The sequence below is a fragment of the Cryptomeria japonica genome, chromosome 4 (assembly GCF_030272615.1).
Source record: "Cryptomeria japonica chromosome 4, Sugi_1.0, whole genome shotgun sequence".
Taxonomy (NCBI): domain Eukaryota; kingdom Viridiplantae; phylum Streptophyta; class Pinopsida; order Cupressales; family Cupressaceae; genus Cryptomeria; species Cryptomeria japonica.
In genome coordinates, this window is record NC_081408.1 from 238,642,568 (window position 1) to 238,662,667 (window position 20,100).

The 20,100-nt window shown below is 33.7% G+C and overlaps 1 pseudogene; it reads right to left on the reverse strand.

The window, feature by feature from the left end:
- Positions 1–7,550: 7,550 nt before the first annotated feature.
- On the reverse strand, positions 7,551–12,417 carry LOC131875055 (small ribosomal subunit protein uS2c-like; annotated as a pseudogene).
- Positions 12,418–20,100: the final 7,683 nt, after the last annotated feature.

The following is a 20,100-nucleotide window of genomic DNA, read 5'->3' on the forward strand; positions in this document are numbered from 1 at the left end:
ATTGGGGGTAGAAGCACCCTAGATAGGTGAGAAGGCTCGTAATGGGGGGAAAGGGGGAAAAATACTTGAAGAAGAAGGAGGAATCAGACTCCTCCAAATAGACATCCTCTTTTGAATCTACCTACTCAACATCCTTAGAATTTGGGGCTTGGGTATTTTTCTATCTCGACCCTCAAATAGGGTTGAACTAGGTAGGGACAAGTTTTGGTTTGGATAAGGAAGCCAAATTAGGGTCCAATTTCAAACTAGGGGCACCCAAAAGCTCCGCAACTAATTTTAATCTAGCTTGGTGGAGGGGGAGAGGGAATTCTTGGATTTAGTTCTAGCAATTGATTATAATAAATAGAAACAAGCCTAAACAAGAAAATTCATTTTATACCATACCTAAGATGATTCAACATGGGAAAGGCTTGTTCTGCATTTAGTTTAGTATTTGCATCATTTCGTTCAAGGTTATTTCCTAAATTAGGGTCTAACTTAGGCAAACCCATATTACCAACAATTTTACCTTTCTCTCTCTATGTGCATGGTTAGGTACAAAGTTGCACTCGAGAGGATCAATAGAGTTCATAGAGACAAAAAGGTTCAACTTTTGATGACAAAAAATCTGGACGACCATGGTGAATTGATACTACTTGATCCCAGAAAACTTGGCTAAACTTATGAGAGTAGATCCCAAACATCATATTTTTCCCATATCCAAGTTGGTAGCTTCATGCGACATCTATAGCTTACTATTTCTACCAAATCACTTCATTTATCACCTTTTATTTTCTCTAATCTTTGACAATCAAATCAATTTAGTCTAGGGAAGGAGAAACACCCTGCCAAAGGAGCCTAGAATTTGGCTAAAGTCTCATCCTTCTAAGGATAGAGCTTTTAGGTTCCCTCTCCTCTCTAATGTAATGGTTAATGAGGTAATTAAATTATTTTATTATCTTAATTTAACCCTAACCCTAATTTTCACACCGTTATAGTTTCAAAAGTGGATTTCTCCTTTGGAGAGATGTCAAATTTACTAGGGGACATAGAAAAGGTGGGGATATGGCTTGCCCATCTTTTGTTTAGTCGAACCTTGAGGTGTATAGTAGGGTTCTCCTTAAGACTACTAAGATACATATTGATATGGCTAGGGGTTCCAATGCTAGACCTTCTTATACTTTATTCCTTATATAAATGATTTTGCGGGCTTGAAATATGTGAGGGTTCTAGTTGGGGAGAGGGCATAATAATTTTGAGCTAAATATTTATTTTCGTGGTCATGAGATGTTATTTTTAAATTTTGAAGGTCTCATATATGCTTCATGGGAGACTGAAGATGAATTATCAATTTTGTGAATGAAAATGGTGATAAGGATTTAAGATAATTTGAATATAGATAAATGTTATATGATACCTCAATGAAGAGTCAAATCATTTTTAGCCAAATTAAAACTTGATGTGCTAAGTACTTAAGAGAATATAAATTTTGAAAATAAATTTAATTTTAATGTCATGTCCTAAGTGACTCAAAATGGGAAATATGTAAGAGTAAAACCTTTGAAGTCTTCCTTGTAGCATGATACAATGGATTAAAATTTGGAAAAACTTTTCAACACTAAAGAAGTCTTAAATAAATATTGGATATCACTTTTTCTCTTGGCCTAAAGAATTTACTTGTTTCCTCATGTTTGTGATTCTTCATAATCTCCAAAAAAAAATGTCCCTTCCATCTTGAACCTTATAGTAAAAAAATACTAGGTCTTGTAAGAACCTAAAGTAGATGTATTTATTAAAAACTATACTAGCTTTAAATCAAGATGAAAATATCACAACCATTGATGGATTTGGGATAGCACAAATTCTCTTAATATCACCACTCAGGGCAGGGTTTCCAAGTATTTAAAAATACACATTTAACTCCCATTTCAACACACTTAGAACTTAAGGGGATTGGGAAAATCTCAACCATTAACCCTCACATATTCACCAAGACAATATGTGGTGGATTGATCGGGTACCCTCAACATTATAAAATTTAATATATTTTATAATTTCTACCAAAATGTCTATTGATTTCTTATTTAGCAAAGTTATTTCATACATATTAAACATCTCTAAGATAATTTTGGACTCACCTTTAAGGATTTATTTTTTTGTGTTCATCTATTTATTTGATATGGAAAAGAGATATAATAATTTAGCTAGTAATTTAACTATAAGTAACTTGTCAAGTCCATAAAATATTGGAATATAAATGAACCAAAGGTATTTAGTTTGACTAACTCTAACCAAATAGACTCAAAAAAATAGGTTCTATTACTTTGTTGCATAAAAGATGGATTGATTAATTTAGATATTATCTAATTAAGTTTTAAACCATGCATAAAAAGTATATAAAACACTAAAATAGAATTAAATCGACACACAAGAAGCCATTAAAATCTAAAAACATGGGAGAAAAGATACAAGGGTGTATTTATGACTGAAGGAAGATATTTCTTGAGTCAGAGTAGTGTGATGGGCACTCTAGTCCTAAGGATATCCAAAATATAGTAATTATCAAGTTTTGGGATTTGTAGACACAAAAATTATGTTCCTAAAAAATCTTTCCAAAATATGCAAGTTAATGACACTAAGTGCCCATGTCTAGGTTTTTTCTCCCAAAATTGTTGAGTACCTTTTTCCCTATAAACTCAGTCTTCCTATATGTAACAATCCCCATATTATAATATTAACATAATCATAAAATTGATAATTAAGCATAGGATTAAAACACATATGAAACGATATAAAATATTAGAGATATATTATTAGAAGTGAGGCATTATAATATGTATTTTGACATAATATTTGAATACATAAGCCAATGATTAGGCTAAAAATATGAAATTATTTCGTATACATAGATCAGATGGTTGAATAAAAAGAGTAAATAAAGTACAAAGATAAATACATTCCTTATAGTAATATGTAACTCATGATCTCCACTTGAGCACACCATGATTAAGAAAATCATTGTAGTAAAGTACTACCAAACTATGAAGCAATATGTTTCCCTAAAATTCTTCTTGACATGAGAATACTCAAACCTACATGATAATACCTAGTAACTCAAAATTGGTAGGGTGATGGAATATATCATAACATGATATAGCTACATTATAATATGATAATGTAATTATATAATGATATGGAAGAGTGTGGGGCATAACAATTAAATAGAAATATTTAAATAAGATATCAAAAAGATTTGGCCAAAGCACCTTTTTAAGCCTACTATTGGTAGATAAGTTAAATAAAAAACTTACCCTTATCTAGAAACTTCCCTCTCTTTGCTCCATATATGGTACCCATCTGACACACAAATAATACACAAGAATACAATTGTACATACAAGGCACATATGAGTATATGAGAGATTACAAAAGTATACAAGAGAATACATGAGCATACAACAGTACAAAAACAAATGAATACAAGAGCACATGTTGGAGAAAATAAGAGTAAACAAGATTACGTTAACGCATGCAAGTGAATCAGTCAATTATTACCACATTAAAACTTATCAATATTTGATTATGACTTTTATTATAACTATTGTAAAATGATATACAATTTAAAAAGTTAGGCCATTATGAGCTGATATTCCACACTTTCTCCTAAATGGTTAAGAGTATGTACTATAACATTCATTATGACAATTTAATAACTAGACGACCATTAATCAACGATATTTAAAACATGTTATCTTACCCTTGATAGAAATGATATTATATGATCATTAAGTTAAGATAAACTCTAACAATAATCAAAATATAATACTATTTAACATATTCTATAAAACCTTGATTTGGGTAAGCTTTAATCCTAATTTTAAGTTCCTAGATCCTTTGATACAAGTTATGTTTCTAAGATTCAAAAACATTCACAATAATTATCTAAGGGTATCTATCATCTAAAAACTATTGACAATTGTGAAACCAACAGATGACTTATAATTACCTAATAAATCCTATAATGGTGTAGAAATAATATCACTCGTGGTATTCTTAGTCATACATGATTTAAGGTTCACCATATTTATGAATATTTTTCCTTTTAAATTAAAATGAATGAATTATATCTTCTGAAACTTTGTGCTACCACCTAGACATGGCACTATTATGAAGTATTTTAAAATTTAAATTATGAACGTGTCCTAGAATATATAATAGTTTTATTCTACAAAATGAAAGTATTCAAAACTTCTTTCTCATCTAAGATATTAAGAAAATTTAAGATACAAAGTACCTCCCTTGGGTAAGAATGATTATTTCATATATATATTTTCTTATTAATTGTGGAATTATAGCTTCTTCTAGAAGTCATCCTAATGAATTATCATAGATATATTATTACTATGGTTTATTATCAAGATGAATTAAACTCATTCTTTTATAGCTATTCTATCCATGTTCATAAGAGAGAGATCAATTTACTAGTTTGCATATATATTATACATTTGAACCACCTTGAACTAAACTAGATAATTATAATTTAACTAACTCCTATTTATCTATTAAAAGAAAAAGGGATAGAATATTATTTTATTATGTATTTATAATTCAATATATATAAATGAAATTGTATGACTCTATAAAGATCATGTTTCCCTTTTAAATTCTTTCCTTTCTTAAATAAATTATTTTTCTTTTTTCATTTCAACATCTATAACTCACTAATCTTATTTAAATATAAGATAAATCACTTATAATGCTATCTTACTCACTATCTAAATTTATATCAACACAAGAAAAAAAACCAAGTGCAACTATTTGATATATTAATTAAAAATTTGATATTATTGAAACAAATACTATGCTTACAAATGATTTGAAAAATTAATTGTATATCTTAACTTATCCTTTATTGATATGCTAATTTTGTACCTATATTAAAAATAAATTAAGGAAAGTTCAATCACTGATTCCATTTTGTAAAGCTCCTCACTTACACTGATCTCTCGATAATTTATTACTAGTTATAATATAATTGTACTATTGCCAGACCATAATGATTTCCAAAACTAAGAATTTAAGACTAATATATGGGTAGATATTCGACCTCAACAATTATGATTATGTTTTAATATTTGGAAAACCATGTAATGCTACATTCATGCCAAAAGAAATGAGCTAATGCATTATTGACTTCTATTTGGGCATACTAAAAATCATAAACAATAGAGAAAACACAACCACTATGGTAATATTATAAGCTATAGGCATACATAGGCAGGACACATAAACTAGATATGTATCAAGTGAAATAATTAAAGCACCATAAAATGTTATTAATATCGAGTCCTAGAATAAAATATACAAGGTAGATAGTCAAGTGAACAACTTGACAAGGAGTTCCATGATTTGTAAATTTACAGACCTAAGGATGTTTTTAAAAGCAAAATATGTACAAATGTATTTAGATACAAGACTTTAAACAAAACATAGAATTTTGAAACAATTTTAAAATACCAAAAGTAGTAAATTAAAAAATCATTCATCAATATCATTTAATCTAATTTTTTTCTGAGGATATCATCTGTAAAGTCATTCTAGTTAATTCTTCCAATTTCTAGTGTTGGTGAAAATATGGCATGCAAGAGTAAATATGATCATTGTGTTAGAATAATTAAACAATCATAATGATCATAACATTGTTAAAAGAATTTTGTTGGGATTAAGTTACCTCAACCTTTGCAAATCCTAAATTTGTTTTTGCTATATTTATTTATTGCTTTAGCTTATTAATTGCCTACAAATGTCTAGTCATTTAGTGAGACCCACATGCTACTTGGTGATGACTATATGATACATGTCTTGCACGTGTGGAGGTAGGCAACTCACTTTCTAGAACATTGACAAGTCCTGGCCATAGTATATGAATATTGTGGGATCCAACCCCACCGTGGTTTTTCCCTTTCCAGGGTTCCACATAAAAATTTTGGTGTTGTAGATCTGTGGTTTATTTGTTGCATGTTTATGTTCTTTTCTATTATGAGTTGCTAACTGGTGGAGAAAGAATAAGTTTGTAGATTTGATATGTGGCAGATCACTGATTCAACTCCTCCCCCCTCTCAGTGATCTTTGATTCTAACAGAAAATGGTTCATGTATCGTATTAAAGAGATCTAGAGAAAAAAAAAATTATTGAGAGAGTACTCATCTTTGTTTTTTGTTTGTCTAATAGAGTAATGAACCTACAGGTTACCAAGTATGAAATTTAAATTATTTGAAAGTTATGACTCCTCTTACATCTATAAATAAAAAAAATACACACCTTTAATCCATTTGGAATGTTATAACCACCATATATAATATCCTTTTTGGCTTGCTTGAATCCTCGAATTAGAGGTTCCACAATGCACAATCCTTCTGCTATTACATTTTTCAAGTATTCTACACCTTTAATCTCATTTCAAGAGAGAGGCTCTCCTACTTTCTTTCTATCTTTAAGCTTTCTACAATCTAGATTGCCTCAACATAATTGAAAATATATAATTAAGAATACAATATTTTCCATATTTCAATTTTAAAATTTAAGATTTAATAAAATTTTAAGATTTAAATGAGTAGATTAAACTATAAAATAAAACTTGTATGTCCAATTATTTATTCCTAATATAATAGTTTTACTAATATTTTTATTATGTCATCTACTTACAAATATAATAAATAATTATTTAGTTTTAAAAAAATATGTATCATTATATCACATACATGTTATTTAGACTTAAAATCTATTGAAAAATAAATATTAAATTAAAATTTTAAATATTAAATTACCTACACAGCTTGAACTTCTTTTCTATTGCATTTAGGAAAGTTTAACATTTGAACCACATATTGGTTTTACGACTTATTAATATTGAAATAAATTGAATTCCAATAGATACTTAATGTATAGTGAAATTGGATTTTTGCAAATGAACCCACCAATTATCACGTCTTTGTAAATGCAAGGCCTTGATACTATAAATAATTAGGCTATGATCATGTATTAACTTATTGAAATATAATGATGCTCTTAACACTCATATTTTACATAATTAAATGATTATATAGATTCAACATAAAAACACTAAAAAAAAACAACTTACAAAATAATATGTTTCAACATTAAAAAAAAGAAAAAAGAAAAAAAAGAAAAAAGAAAAAAAAGAAAAAAAAAAAAGCGTTAAAACATTTCACATTGTATTGCCCAAAAAAAATTATATTCTAACATTATTTCATATTATAAAAGTAAATATTTAATTAATTTTTTATTACTAAATTACTAACACATCCCAAACATGTAATCTATTATATCTATGGAAGTTTAATATTCTACTAATCATCTCTTCCAAGAAACGAAAAGGTTTCTCAAATTAAACACTTAAAATGAAAATATATTTTAGATTTTTCATTCATTTTTTAACAAACTTTAATTGGAAACAAATATTACAACGAATTAATATTAAAGTAAATTGAATAGCAATAAGCACTTAGTCTATGGATGAAATTGAATTTTTCTAAGTGAAAGCACTAACAATCATATCATCCAGCGAAAAGACCCAACAAGTTGTCTACAATCTCCTCGCTCAACCAAAAGTCGTTGCGTGACTTTTGTGCCCTCAATACCATATCCCAGAAGAAAGTTTGCAGCCACACACAGCGCCATTTCCGTCACTTTGTCATATGCGTGGATGTCGTGGACAGAATGCCAGTCAGAGTCCACATGGTGTAGTACAAAATGATTTTTTCTACAATTTTAATATAAATTAAAACTATTCAAACAAGGGCTGCAAGGCAGCTTTATTCTTGCCCAGAGCTGCGAAGGTGGGTGTGGATGGGTTTTGTTCAAATTGAATGTTTAAGGAAAACTCGTGACTAATTTAAGAGCATATGAAGAAGAACTATTGTAGAGCCTAAAAGATGAAATTAGTAATTTAGTTTTAGTTTTCTTGGGTCAATATAACTGAATGAATGAGAAATTAATGGTATGATGTTATGCAGTGGAGATGAAAGTTGAGGTAAGTAGAGTGATCTGACCAGCGTGTGTTTGTTGTGAACTAGCCGCCAATTGCAGCACCTGCTACACATGTTGTGCAACCCCCATTCTAATCTCTGAGACCACCATGTATTCTCTTTTGTTTGCTTATACAATAAATAATAAAAGGTGTTATTGTAACACGGCTTGCTTTGTATCATAATCAGTAAAATTCTTGACTGAACAATATGGTTTTAGGGTCAAATCTGCTGGTGTTAGCTCAATACATTGCTTTTGGCATCTGCACTACCACTAAATATAGACTGTAAATCACAGTTTCCAAAACAAAGAGCTTGAAAAATAATTTACTGGCAGTTTTAGTACTTTGTTTCATAAAATTATCTTTCGGAAATAAATAATTGCTTTTTCCAACATGCCCTTCATAAACTTATAATAAGAACAATAGCTAGTTCTTGTAAAGAACTGAAATTTTCCCCAAAAGTATTTAAATAAATCAAGCTACAACATAAATATGATAAAAGTTACAAACAATAATAAATATCTATACGCAATGCTTCAACATAAAAATACAGTGTTATTTCAATCTTGAGATATAATTTCACAATACAATTATCCTTTATCACTTAGCAAATGTAGAACATCACTATAAATAAATGTATATGCAGTCATTCAACATAGAAGGATGAGATATAACATTAACCCTAAGATATAATTTCAACAACCACCTATCCTTAAGGATAAACTCAAAACTTGAATAGACGATTATACCTAGACCAACAAGCCTAAATTTAAGAGTAAAAAGAAACAACCAAACCCTAATTGAAAAAAAATCATAGAAAGAAAAAAATTATAAATGAATTAATGCTTGTGAATAAATCAAAGCCCTCTCACATATAGAATTAATTTTTTGAGAAAAGAAAAAGAGAGGGAAAACTTCTATTACCTTATGTGCATATTGTGATTGTAATTAACAACGGTTATAAAAGATTTACGCCTCAATTTCTTGGCTATTTTCTTAACTAAATTATTCCTCATTATCTAAATCCTCTGACACATACAGATGGATCACAAACACTTAAAGAAAGTTATAAAGACTGAAAGATAAAATGTATTTAAAAATGAAATTAAAAATTAAAAATAGAAATTAAAAACCCTCCCTCCTATAGGTCTCTTTCACAAAGATTAGTTTATCCATGACTGTAGTAGATTTAAAATGAAAATCACTCCAATCTCCTACCATATTGTATCACTACCCCCAACCACTCTGAGTAAACTCGATTATGAAGCAAAGTGTAGCCTACAATCCTTAGAACCTTACAAAAAATTCTAGAACATGTCTCCTCAATGAAAATTGAACCCTATACATCCTGAATTTAGGCTTTAAACGCTAAATTTTAACAGTCACATGCTAAATCAATGTTTTCTCTTTTCCACAAACAAACATGCAAAGGCTTTTCTTTTACAATAGACAAGTGAAATTTTAATGCTTTATCAACAAGACTTATCTGTACAGGTCTAAGCTCAAAAGAAGCAGCAGAAAATGGTGATCAGTAAGAGGCAGTGTGTGGTCAACCAAAAATTTAAACACTTCCCTTCCTCATTTCTGCTGGTTGGATATTTTTCCTAGATTCTATCTTGGAAACTACCCTATAAGGCATGTGTGCAGAATGGCATGTGAATTGCTTTTCATAATGCTACGTCGTTATCTGTAGCAATTTCATGTCCTGTAGTCTATGTGCCACATGTCTGTCAAGGAAACAAAAAACACTGGAGAGATAGCAATATTGGAGAGCCTACACAAATTTCCCTGTAATTGTAATCAATCTTTTTCATAAATTTTGTTAAAGATCAATCCAATATTTTTCATTTGTATTTATACTGATCTTAATATACTACTTTTAAGTGCCTGGCATTTCGTTCTAGAGCCCACCAGACTCCACTGATTTCTTTTCCATTAAAATCCCTCTCATAAGAAGCTCCAAAGCACGTAACTCCCTATGTCTACATCATTCGCCACATCTGTACTGTTGAATAAATGCCATGCAAGGCAATGCACTGACAGAGCCATTATTTTTTGTGCATTCTCTTGCGTTGGGTCTGAGATACCTCCACGTCCGCCAACCACAGCCTACCAACATTCTCACTTTACAGGCAATTGTTAAAGTCCGATCACATACTTTGGAAAATATTGAATTAGACTTTACGTAGCCTGAACACAACAGAAATCAAGGCATGCTATTGGTTGTTCAAAGATAAGTATAATAACTATTTAATCCAAACCCTCACCAATAGTTCCATGAGGGGCAGGAACTAAAACGCTGATGGCATGGTTGATAGTGATCAACAATGTTTAAGAAATATGAATTATTGTTAAAAAATTATCAAAGCATTCTTTTGGAAAATATTCGTGGTTACAAATTATAGAAATCCAAAATATGTAAAGTGAGTTTTTCTATGATATCAATATTGACTAAAACTCAAAAAAGTAGATGGCACAGTTGATAGTGATCATTGGTAGGAAATAACTGGTGTATTCCATCAGATATTGATTGCACCCTTAAAATAGAAATATGAATTATTGGACTCTTGTTAGGAAAACTTTCAAAAAAACTCTCTGGATAAATATTTGTGGTTACAAATTATAGAAATCCAAAATATGTGAAATGACCTTTCGTACAATTTCAATATAGATAAAAACTCTTTGAAAAAGTTGTTGGGCATGACTAATAGTGATGAAATTTTTTGATAAATAATTGGTTGATTCCACCCTTAAAAAAGAAATATGAATTATTGGACTTTTATTAGAAATTTTTTTGAAAGCACTCTTTAGAGAAATATTCATCATTACAATTTATAGAAATCCAAAATATGTAAAATGACATTTTTTTTGGTTTCAATATAGATTAAAACTCTTCAAAAGAGTTGATGGGCATGGCTAATAGTGATCAACAATGCTGGTAGGAAATAACTAGTAGATTCTATCACATATTGATTCGACTCTCAAGAAAGAAATATGAATTATTGGACTTTTGTTAGAAATTTATTTGAAAGAACAAATTCAAAATATGTAAAATAACATTTTCTACTATTTCAACATAGATTAAAACTCTTTGAAAAAGCTAATGGCATAGTGGATAGTGATCAACAATGCTAGACTAACCATTTTGCAGAGGCCAGCGCACCTACATAGGACTACACATTGCGAGCAAGGAGGGGTTCAAACGGGTCTGCTGAAGAGTGACTCGCTTAACATCGTCAAATGCATTAAGGGATGTATAGTCCCTAGTTGGACTATTTCAAACTTAATAAAGGATTGCCTTAAAATTATAACCAACCAGGAGGATTTCAAGATCTCGCACATTTTCCAGGAAGGAAACAAACCGGCAGATCATTTGGCCAACTTGGCAGTGGGTAACATGACATTTAAATGGTGGAGAAGAGAGGAAACTTTCCCAAAAACCCTGTGCAACCTGGCAAGAAATGATGCCAAGGTCTTTAGCCTTTCCATCAAATTTATGATGAAAGATTATGATGGGACGGGAGTCCTTGGGGTGATATTTCATTGACTTTTTATAGTACAATTCTCTACCCACACGAATTGCTAAAATTAATTTATTTAGGATCAGGCGGATTGTTCCTCTACCATCATCATTGGCTAGGATTGGGATATCCATGAGATTTGGTTCACAATGTGTATCAACGAAGAAAATTGTTGGATTACCCAAAGTTCTACATTCCCGAATAGCAGTATAGTCTCCTTTTTGATGGAGAATTATTACAATATCGAGCAATTTTGTCATGTATGTAATACCCCATAGATCTTCCTGCAATTTGTTCAATTCTCTCTTGAGTATTGTTGCTTCTTTTTTCTTAAATCCATCAAATCCTCCCATATTTTTTTTTTCATTAAATTTAGTCTTGCTTCTATAGTAAACCAATTAGTTAACAAACCCGTGAGCCATTTTTTATTTACATAATGACATCAAGCTGCTAAAGCAGCCAATTTAGCAGCATCAGTTGTTTGATGTTTTGTACCAACTATCATAAATCATTTTCCTCTTTTTGCTCCATCAAACACAAAATCACAGGCTTCTGATAAAAAATGAGCGGTGTAAGTTAAATTTATAATATGATTATCTTTACGTTCTTTAAAAATGTAAGGTGTCATTTTAGGATTCCATTTTTTGGTCTCATGACCAAAATGAACTCCTACTTTTACCATCTCTTTCAAATTGATGGTCCAATTTTTTTTTGTCTAGAAGCACCAATAGCATAAGTACCCATACCACCAGTTTGAGTAGCGGCTGCAAGTCGTCTCAAGCCCACATTGCTCATCAAGTCCACCTAACCCCACGTCATCTACCATGAAGGAGAGTACCAGCCAAGGGAATTGGCGGGCCATTGCCATAACGATTTAGATCTACCCACTGCCGCTTGAGATGGTCAACTATTCTCCCTCTCGCACGTTTGCCAGGAAGGAAACAAACCAGGGGATCATTTGGCCAACTTGGGGGTGGGTAACATAGCATTTAAATGGTGGAGAGGAGAGGAAACTTTCCCAAAAACCCTGTGCAACTTGGCAAGAAATGATGCCAAGATCTTCAGCCTTTCCAATCAAATTTATGATGAAAGATTATGATGGGATGGGAGTCTTTGGGGTGGTATTTCAAATTATTACACCTTTGAGAAGTTTTAGAATTTTCAGTTTGCCCCGTTTCTAATTTTCTTTCCTCCTTGTTTTTTCTAGAGTCTCTGATTTTCTTGAGCTTTATAATGGGAGGTGAAAAGAATAGGTTTTAACCCACAACATATGATAAGTGGCAGAAGAATAAGGAGGTTTGGGAGGAAATTTATGATGGTGGGATGGTACCCTTTTTTGAGAGATTGCATGGTCATTCTATCATTGTTACATAAAGATTTGTTAAAGGTTGGAATATGGGTGTGCTAACTTCCTTTGGTTTGGAGTTTCAAGTTGATGAAAACTGGTTGCCACTATTACTGTTTTAGATATGAAAGGCATAAAATTCTATAGAGACACTTGGAAGTCGAGTGAGGAGGCTATTGCTGCCTTTTATGATCAGGAAAAGGAAAGACTGAGGATTATAAAAAATGGCGGACGGTGGCTATAACAAGAAAGAACTAAATTCCCTCTAAGCTGATATGGCAGAATTCATCATGAGGTACATCGCCCTGGATGGTAGATTTTCTAGTATTTTCTCACATCATTTTACTATCTATAACCATTTTAGGCATGGTAGATTTATTTCCATTACTTTTTATTTAGTTTCATCCCTAGAGAATAGTCTAGTTAAATATTTTGAAAACTAGGATAACCTTATGATTCATGAAGGGCTTATCTTGTTGATTATGGAATATGCACAAGCTTATGAAGTGAAACCCTCCCCCAAGGATAAAACCCACATTTACACCTCTAACGTTGATGTGTAGTTGGTTTCTTATATGGAGATGGACAAGGATAATAGTGGTACTACCATGGATTGGCATGATATCAAGGATATGGCGGACCCTTAGTATAAACAAAAGAAATAAGGGGAGCTTATGGTGACCCCGGGAACTAACAGTAACAGGAAAATCAATCCTCCAAGGTGGACAACTAGTAAGTTCAAATCTAGTAGTAAGAAAATGCAAGACCTGAAGCCACCCACCAAAAATAAAATGAAACTAACCAAATCTTGTGGGTCTAAAGTCCCAAACCACGAGATTAGGTTGGACATGCCTATCAAAGTGGATGATGAGAAATAGGGGTCTACGATTAAGAAAAATAAAGGTTAGATAAAGGAGGAGAGGGTGATGGGAAATTTTCTATTAGAGGCTACTAGAAGTCACGAGAACTGCTAGAAGTGGGTGGAGAAGGAAATTGGATCCCTAAAAGATGGGATTAAAGGAATTGTTGACAATTTCAGGGAATCCCCTAGGCCCAATAAAACTGAGAAGATCATGAGTAAGATGTAGAAAATTTCTTAGGACGTGGAAACTATGAAGGTTGCCCAAGAGTGCAAAATTCAAAAGCTCGAAGAGGATGTGAGTGAGATTAAGAAAAACGTAAACAATCTGGTGGAAATTAATAGGCAAGCGATGAACAATAATGTTGATGGTTTGGACCAAAATAATTCCATGATAACTGATTATAGAACCAAGACCTTCACCAATGACCCTCCCTTGGGGGAAAAGAAGAAAAAGATTGCATCAGAGGGTGGATAGAGTGTTGCTAGTGGGAAGACTAGCTTGGGTCCTTGCACTATAACCAGGAGTTGGAGCTAGGATCAGGGAACCTCCAGATTCATCATGGAGGATTTGGAGAAAAGTAATAGGAGTATTATTCAGAAAAATATTGAATTGATGCACTCTCTTAGCTGACTGCTTTGCCCTATTTTTTGGTTAAGCTATTTTATTTTTTGACTTTCGATCTGTGTGGGGTTTGTCCCCTATTTTACTTAGTTTTTTGGTCTGTTTGGTTGTTATCCTTGGTTTGTAATACTCTAGGTTTCAGGTCCCTGTAAAACCTATTTATCTTTATCAAAAATAATGCTAGTGTTGTCAGGTGGATTTGCCCCTGATGCAAGTTTGAAACTTCTGCAATCCAGTGACACATTGGACTACTCTTAGGCTGTAGGTATCCTATTATGAGAGAAGACCTCCAGATTATAGGCCGACTTCCTATTTGATCACCTAAAGAACTTACTTGAATTTTTGAGAAAAGGGAAGAAGGATATGCATAAAACTGAAAATTAACTACTCCTAGGTGATCCAACAATGATAAAAGACCTATAAACTGCTTACAAATCCACAAGATAACCAACTAATGAAATTACTTAAACTCAAAACTCAAACATGCATGTTTGCATAAATGATTCTCTTGAAAGGCTAGCTTACTAATGTTAAAAAAAAGGAGAATAATAATGTTCTCATAATTTTGATGAAACAAAATCACATACACAATCAGAAACTTGCACTATAACATGTACCTCAGCCCTAGGCATCTGAAGAAACTAAGATAAAATGAAGGATTCTTCAAAACAATCACAGAATTTTAATCAAAATGCTTACAATCATAACACTTAGACCAAATAATTTAAGGAGGAACTCAGCTTATTTATTGAAAACAAGGAACTTTCTGCATTATAAATATGGAAAAACTCCTAAAAAATGAGTTACAGGAGCCTAAATATCTGGTGCTACACAAGTACAAGAACTCTAGATTTCCCCAACTCTAGAACCTCTCCCCTCAAAAGAGTGAAAACCAATCACTTATACAAAAGCTTGCAGAAATTCAAATTTTGAGTTTTTTTTTTGCTCCAAGATGCATCGGCAGTCATTAATTTTAAGCTTCTCCTCAAAATCAGGGGCTTAACTGAGAGAGAAACTCTTCCAAAACTGCAACTTACTACCTGATGACTTCTCCATTCTTCATCATTGATTCCACCTGGATGCTATTGGACTTGGCCCGCTTTTGAGTCATTTGTCTACAAAGAATTTATAATTCGTGCACCTTCTTATCGGGTTATCAGGCGTAGCTTCTAAACATGTTGTATTGGCAGCCAATGGTGCGCTCCAAAATAGCATGATTTCCTATCGGGTCATCGAAGTAGCATCAAAATACTTACTCCGATGCACGATGATATTTTTCAAACTATGCACTCCCTCAATGGTTTTCTCCATCGGGTCATCGGAATAGCACTGAAACACTTATTTTGATGCCTAATGATGAACTTCCCAACTGAATGATTCCTTAGCGGGCTTCACTTCTTGGTCACCATATCACAGCAAATAAACACCGTGCATCTTCCAATCGTGGTATAATGACCACCACTAGATCTTCACGAACCTATTTGGTATTTATCTTTTCTTGAGTTTCTCTCTTCTCCTATGCCATGTGTCAACCTCTGATTCACTAGCGGGTCCACCTTGTCTGCCATCTGGACTACCATCTTAACCACCACTGGACTTGGACCCACCTTGTCGCTAGGTCATGGAGATAATTGGGCATGCAACTTTTCCCTATGCCTTACTGATAGCCATCGGATCCTTCAGACTTGCACAACCCTTAACCCACCTGGGCACTCACCTTTTCTACATTTACTTTGTCGTCAAGCTATGGAGATAACTGGCAAGCTTTTTTTATAGTGGTATGGAGGTAGCCTTTAGATCTTTTGGACTACCATTGATCTTCCCTCAAAATGCTATATCTTTAGCACCTGAATTGAACTTCTCTCTTGTGCCGCATGTCAACATGTGTCACCCCTTATTCGCTCTGGAGATCCACCTATCATGCCACTTGGACCTGCCACTAGACTTGGGCCCACCTTGATTTGTTCAATATTATTTCTTTGGAAAAACTTCCTCCCTCGGTGAATTCCTTATATGTCTCATTGAAACCCTACTTTCATCAATACCTTACATTGATGGAACTGAGATTTCTATGAAACCATTTAGAGATCCATCGCGGCCAAGGTTTGTTCGACATTCAGTTTGATGACATGCCACCTCTTCTGCCATGTGTCACCTTGTGATTTGTTCAGAGTCCACCTCAACACCACCTGACCTGCCCCCTGTTGCGAGGGTATTCGTTCTGGGAACTTCACAACCACGGTACAGTGACAGTCATGGATAGCCCCAGAATGTCACTCCATCATTCGATCTTCCTTGATCTGTAGGGTGATCTCAGTGATCTGCTCAAGCTTTAACTTTCCCTTTTCAGCACGTGCTTTGTCGCCAAGTCGTGGGGAGTATTTGGTGATTATCTTCCCATCATGACATATCGACATTCGTCAGATCTTTTTTGATCACCGTTGATCTACCTTGATTTGCTCAATCTTTAGTCTTTCAGAGCAGCTCTCTCTTATGTCATGGTGTCACCACGTGTCAGCCCCTATTTTGCCACCTCAACTTCCACTTGGATGCCACCTGAACTTCCACCTGGATGCCACCTCACCAATCGCTAGGTTGTGGAGATTAAGAGTCAAGCACTTTCACATAGTGGTATATCGATGGCTCTCAAATCCTTTGCAACCTGCTCGCTTGTTAATTTGCCTTTTTACTGCAAAATGTGGCCACTTTGAGACACGTGCGCACATGAGGTGCCCACCAATGTTGAGTTTCTCCTTGTCAAAAGCCAATAAGCTTTGACACTTAATATGTGTGGGACTTTGCCTTTAAATACTGAAATTCTCCTCCTCGTGGCCAATGTGGGATAAATGGACTACGCCTGGGCCTTTCCATTGGGTAATCGGGATAACCTGAGATAGTTTCTTCTAATAGCCTATGACAACATTCTGCACTCTGCACTTCTTATTAGGTTATCGGGGTAGGTCTTGTTGATAAGGCAAAAATTCAAAAAACTGTATAGAAACACCCATCTCCTTCAACATGCTAGGCTCAACCCTCATGGGAGCCACATTTTACCCCACATGCTATAATTCAATGAACAAAAGGTTATTTTCCCTGTGTCTGCACATGAAGCAAACAAGTTAGACAAAAACATGTATTTTTTTCATACTTAGCACTTGTTTCTCCTTTTTAGGCATATTGAGCTTGTAGCTAAAATAGGTAACATTTTTGGTGACATCTGCTATATGTTTGCCTGCTAAACATCTTGACCAGCTTCCTAACTCTATCTATTGGGCACAGTCACTGAGACTTATAGAAAACTAAAACAACACATCACACATGACTGCAAGAATTCTCTTTTCCATCAAAAACCTATCCAAATCTATTGAGTACAGGTGTGTGGTTTATGGTAGTGATCTTAACACCTTACTATCATGAATTATGAATGTGTATTGACAGATTAGGACAGGACAAAATAATAAAACACTTCTGAAACACTGTAATAAATTATTGCAGATATATGAGGGAGATGCCTTTTGTGTGTGAGAGGGGATAACATATTCCTTGTTTCATATGATGAACACCTCTCTTCTATAGCTTCAATAGATTGCAGTAGTATGACTCTTAATACTTCTCCACAACTGTGCTCTAGGCACTTAGGGAAAACAAAACTACAAATGGACCTACCATGCAGAGCATTTATTACCACTAGAAAAATTGAAATAAGTAAAAATTTTAGGCATAACTCAAAAGAAATGCTTGAGGTGAATCCCATTGACTAGGATTGGTTGAAATTCACTATCCAACTTAGAAAACTGGAAGGCATTGTGTTGCTTGCACTCAGAAATCATATAAGGCCCACTCCAAAAGGCATGAAACTTTGTATGCTTGCTTGGCCTGCTCCTGAATTCATCCCATTTCAGGACAATGTCACCTTCCTTGAATACTTTAGGAGAAGCCCTCTTATCAAAATATCTTTAAATTTGAGCTTGGTGATGCTCAATTTGCCTCATTTCCTTATTTCTAACTTCCTCTCGCTCAATCAACTGAGCCAATCTTGCTGACATAGGCTCCTCTTCAATCATATACAGCTGGTTAGATAGATCAAGGGTTGGAAACTCAAGTGAAATAGGTAACCTTTCCTCTTTCCCATACACAAGCATGTATGAAGACATTCCAGTGGACCTCTTTGGTGTGATTCTATCAGCCCATAAGGCTGATTTAAGCTTGGTATGCCAAGCTCACTGATTTCCTTCCATGGTCCTTTTGATGATTTTGAGAACATTCTTATTTGTGGACTTAGCTTGTCCATTTCTCTGAGGGTAATATTTAGATGAGGTGTTGAGATAAACACCATTCTTTACTGCCCAATCATATATTCGGCTCCCTACAAAAGTAAGAGCATTATCCAAAACTATAGATTCAGGGACACCAAATCTAGTTATCAACTCATCATAAAAGTTCAAAACAACTATCTCGTTTGCTTCCTTAAGTGCTACAACCTTAGTCCACTTAGTAAAATAATCAGTGGTTGTGATCACCCACTTGTAGCCAGCACTTGAAGGTGGATTTATGACTCCAATGAAATCCAAACCCCACTTCATTAAGGGTTGTTCTACCTGAATAGGCTACAATGGTAGCGCTTCCAACTTCTCTTTTCTTGCAAACATGGCACATTATTTACACTTTCTAACCTAGGAATGTGCATCTCTGAATAAATTAGGCCAATAATAGCCTCCTTTCATAACTTTTAGAGCTGTATCTCTTGCTGAAAAGTGTCCTATTGTTGATCCTTCATGAAACTCATGCAATACCTTATCAACCTGATCAACATCTATGCACCTCAATAATACACCATGAAAAATCCTTTCTAAATAGAAAACTGTTCAAGAGTACATAGGTAATGGACTGAAGTCTATAATACCTTTTGCTTGACTTACTCAATCCATGAGGACACTCACCGGTTAGCAAGAAATGGGTCATTTCTTGTACCCAACTAATAGGAGGAATAGGAACAACTACTTGTTCTTCATCTTGGAGGGCTAAAACAACCTTCTCCTCATCCTCTTCACTGTTGTTTGTGTGATCAGCAAGCTACACACATAGTCCCTTACCTCTGGCTAGCCTGGTGACCTTAATATGAACATCGAATTCCATCACCTTAGTCACCCAACTAGCCCTCTTAACATTTAAGTCTTTGCTGAGAAAAAACTCTTTAACTGAGGGGTGAGCAACCATCAACTTTATCCTATTGTTAGACAACATAAACTTAAACTTTTCAAGCTCCTAACAAAACCAAGAACATGTTTTTCAACAAAAGAATATTTCTCCTCATAATCCTTAAGGCCTTGACTGAAAAGGCCAAAGGCTGCTCCAAACCATGCTCATTTTGTTTAACCAACATAGCTGAGATGCTGTCAATACTACCATAATCATACAAAATAGTCTTTTGAGAAATATAGGTTTAGCAAAGTAGGAGTAGTTGCAAGTGCCTCTTTTATAAGCTCAAAACTCCTCCCATCCATAGACCAACTAAAAGAAATATCCTTTTTCAACATAGAAGTTAGAGATTTTAATAATTCTGCAATATCTAGAATAAACCTCCTAACAAAATTAATCCTACCCAAGAATATTTGCAAGCCCTTCTTGTGTGCTAGTAGAGGTAAGGAAATAATAGCACTTACCCTCTCCAGATCAATAGTAATACCCTCTTTTGACACCACATAGCCTAGGAGCTTACCCT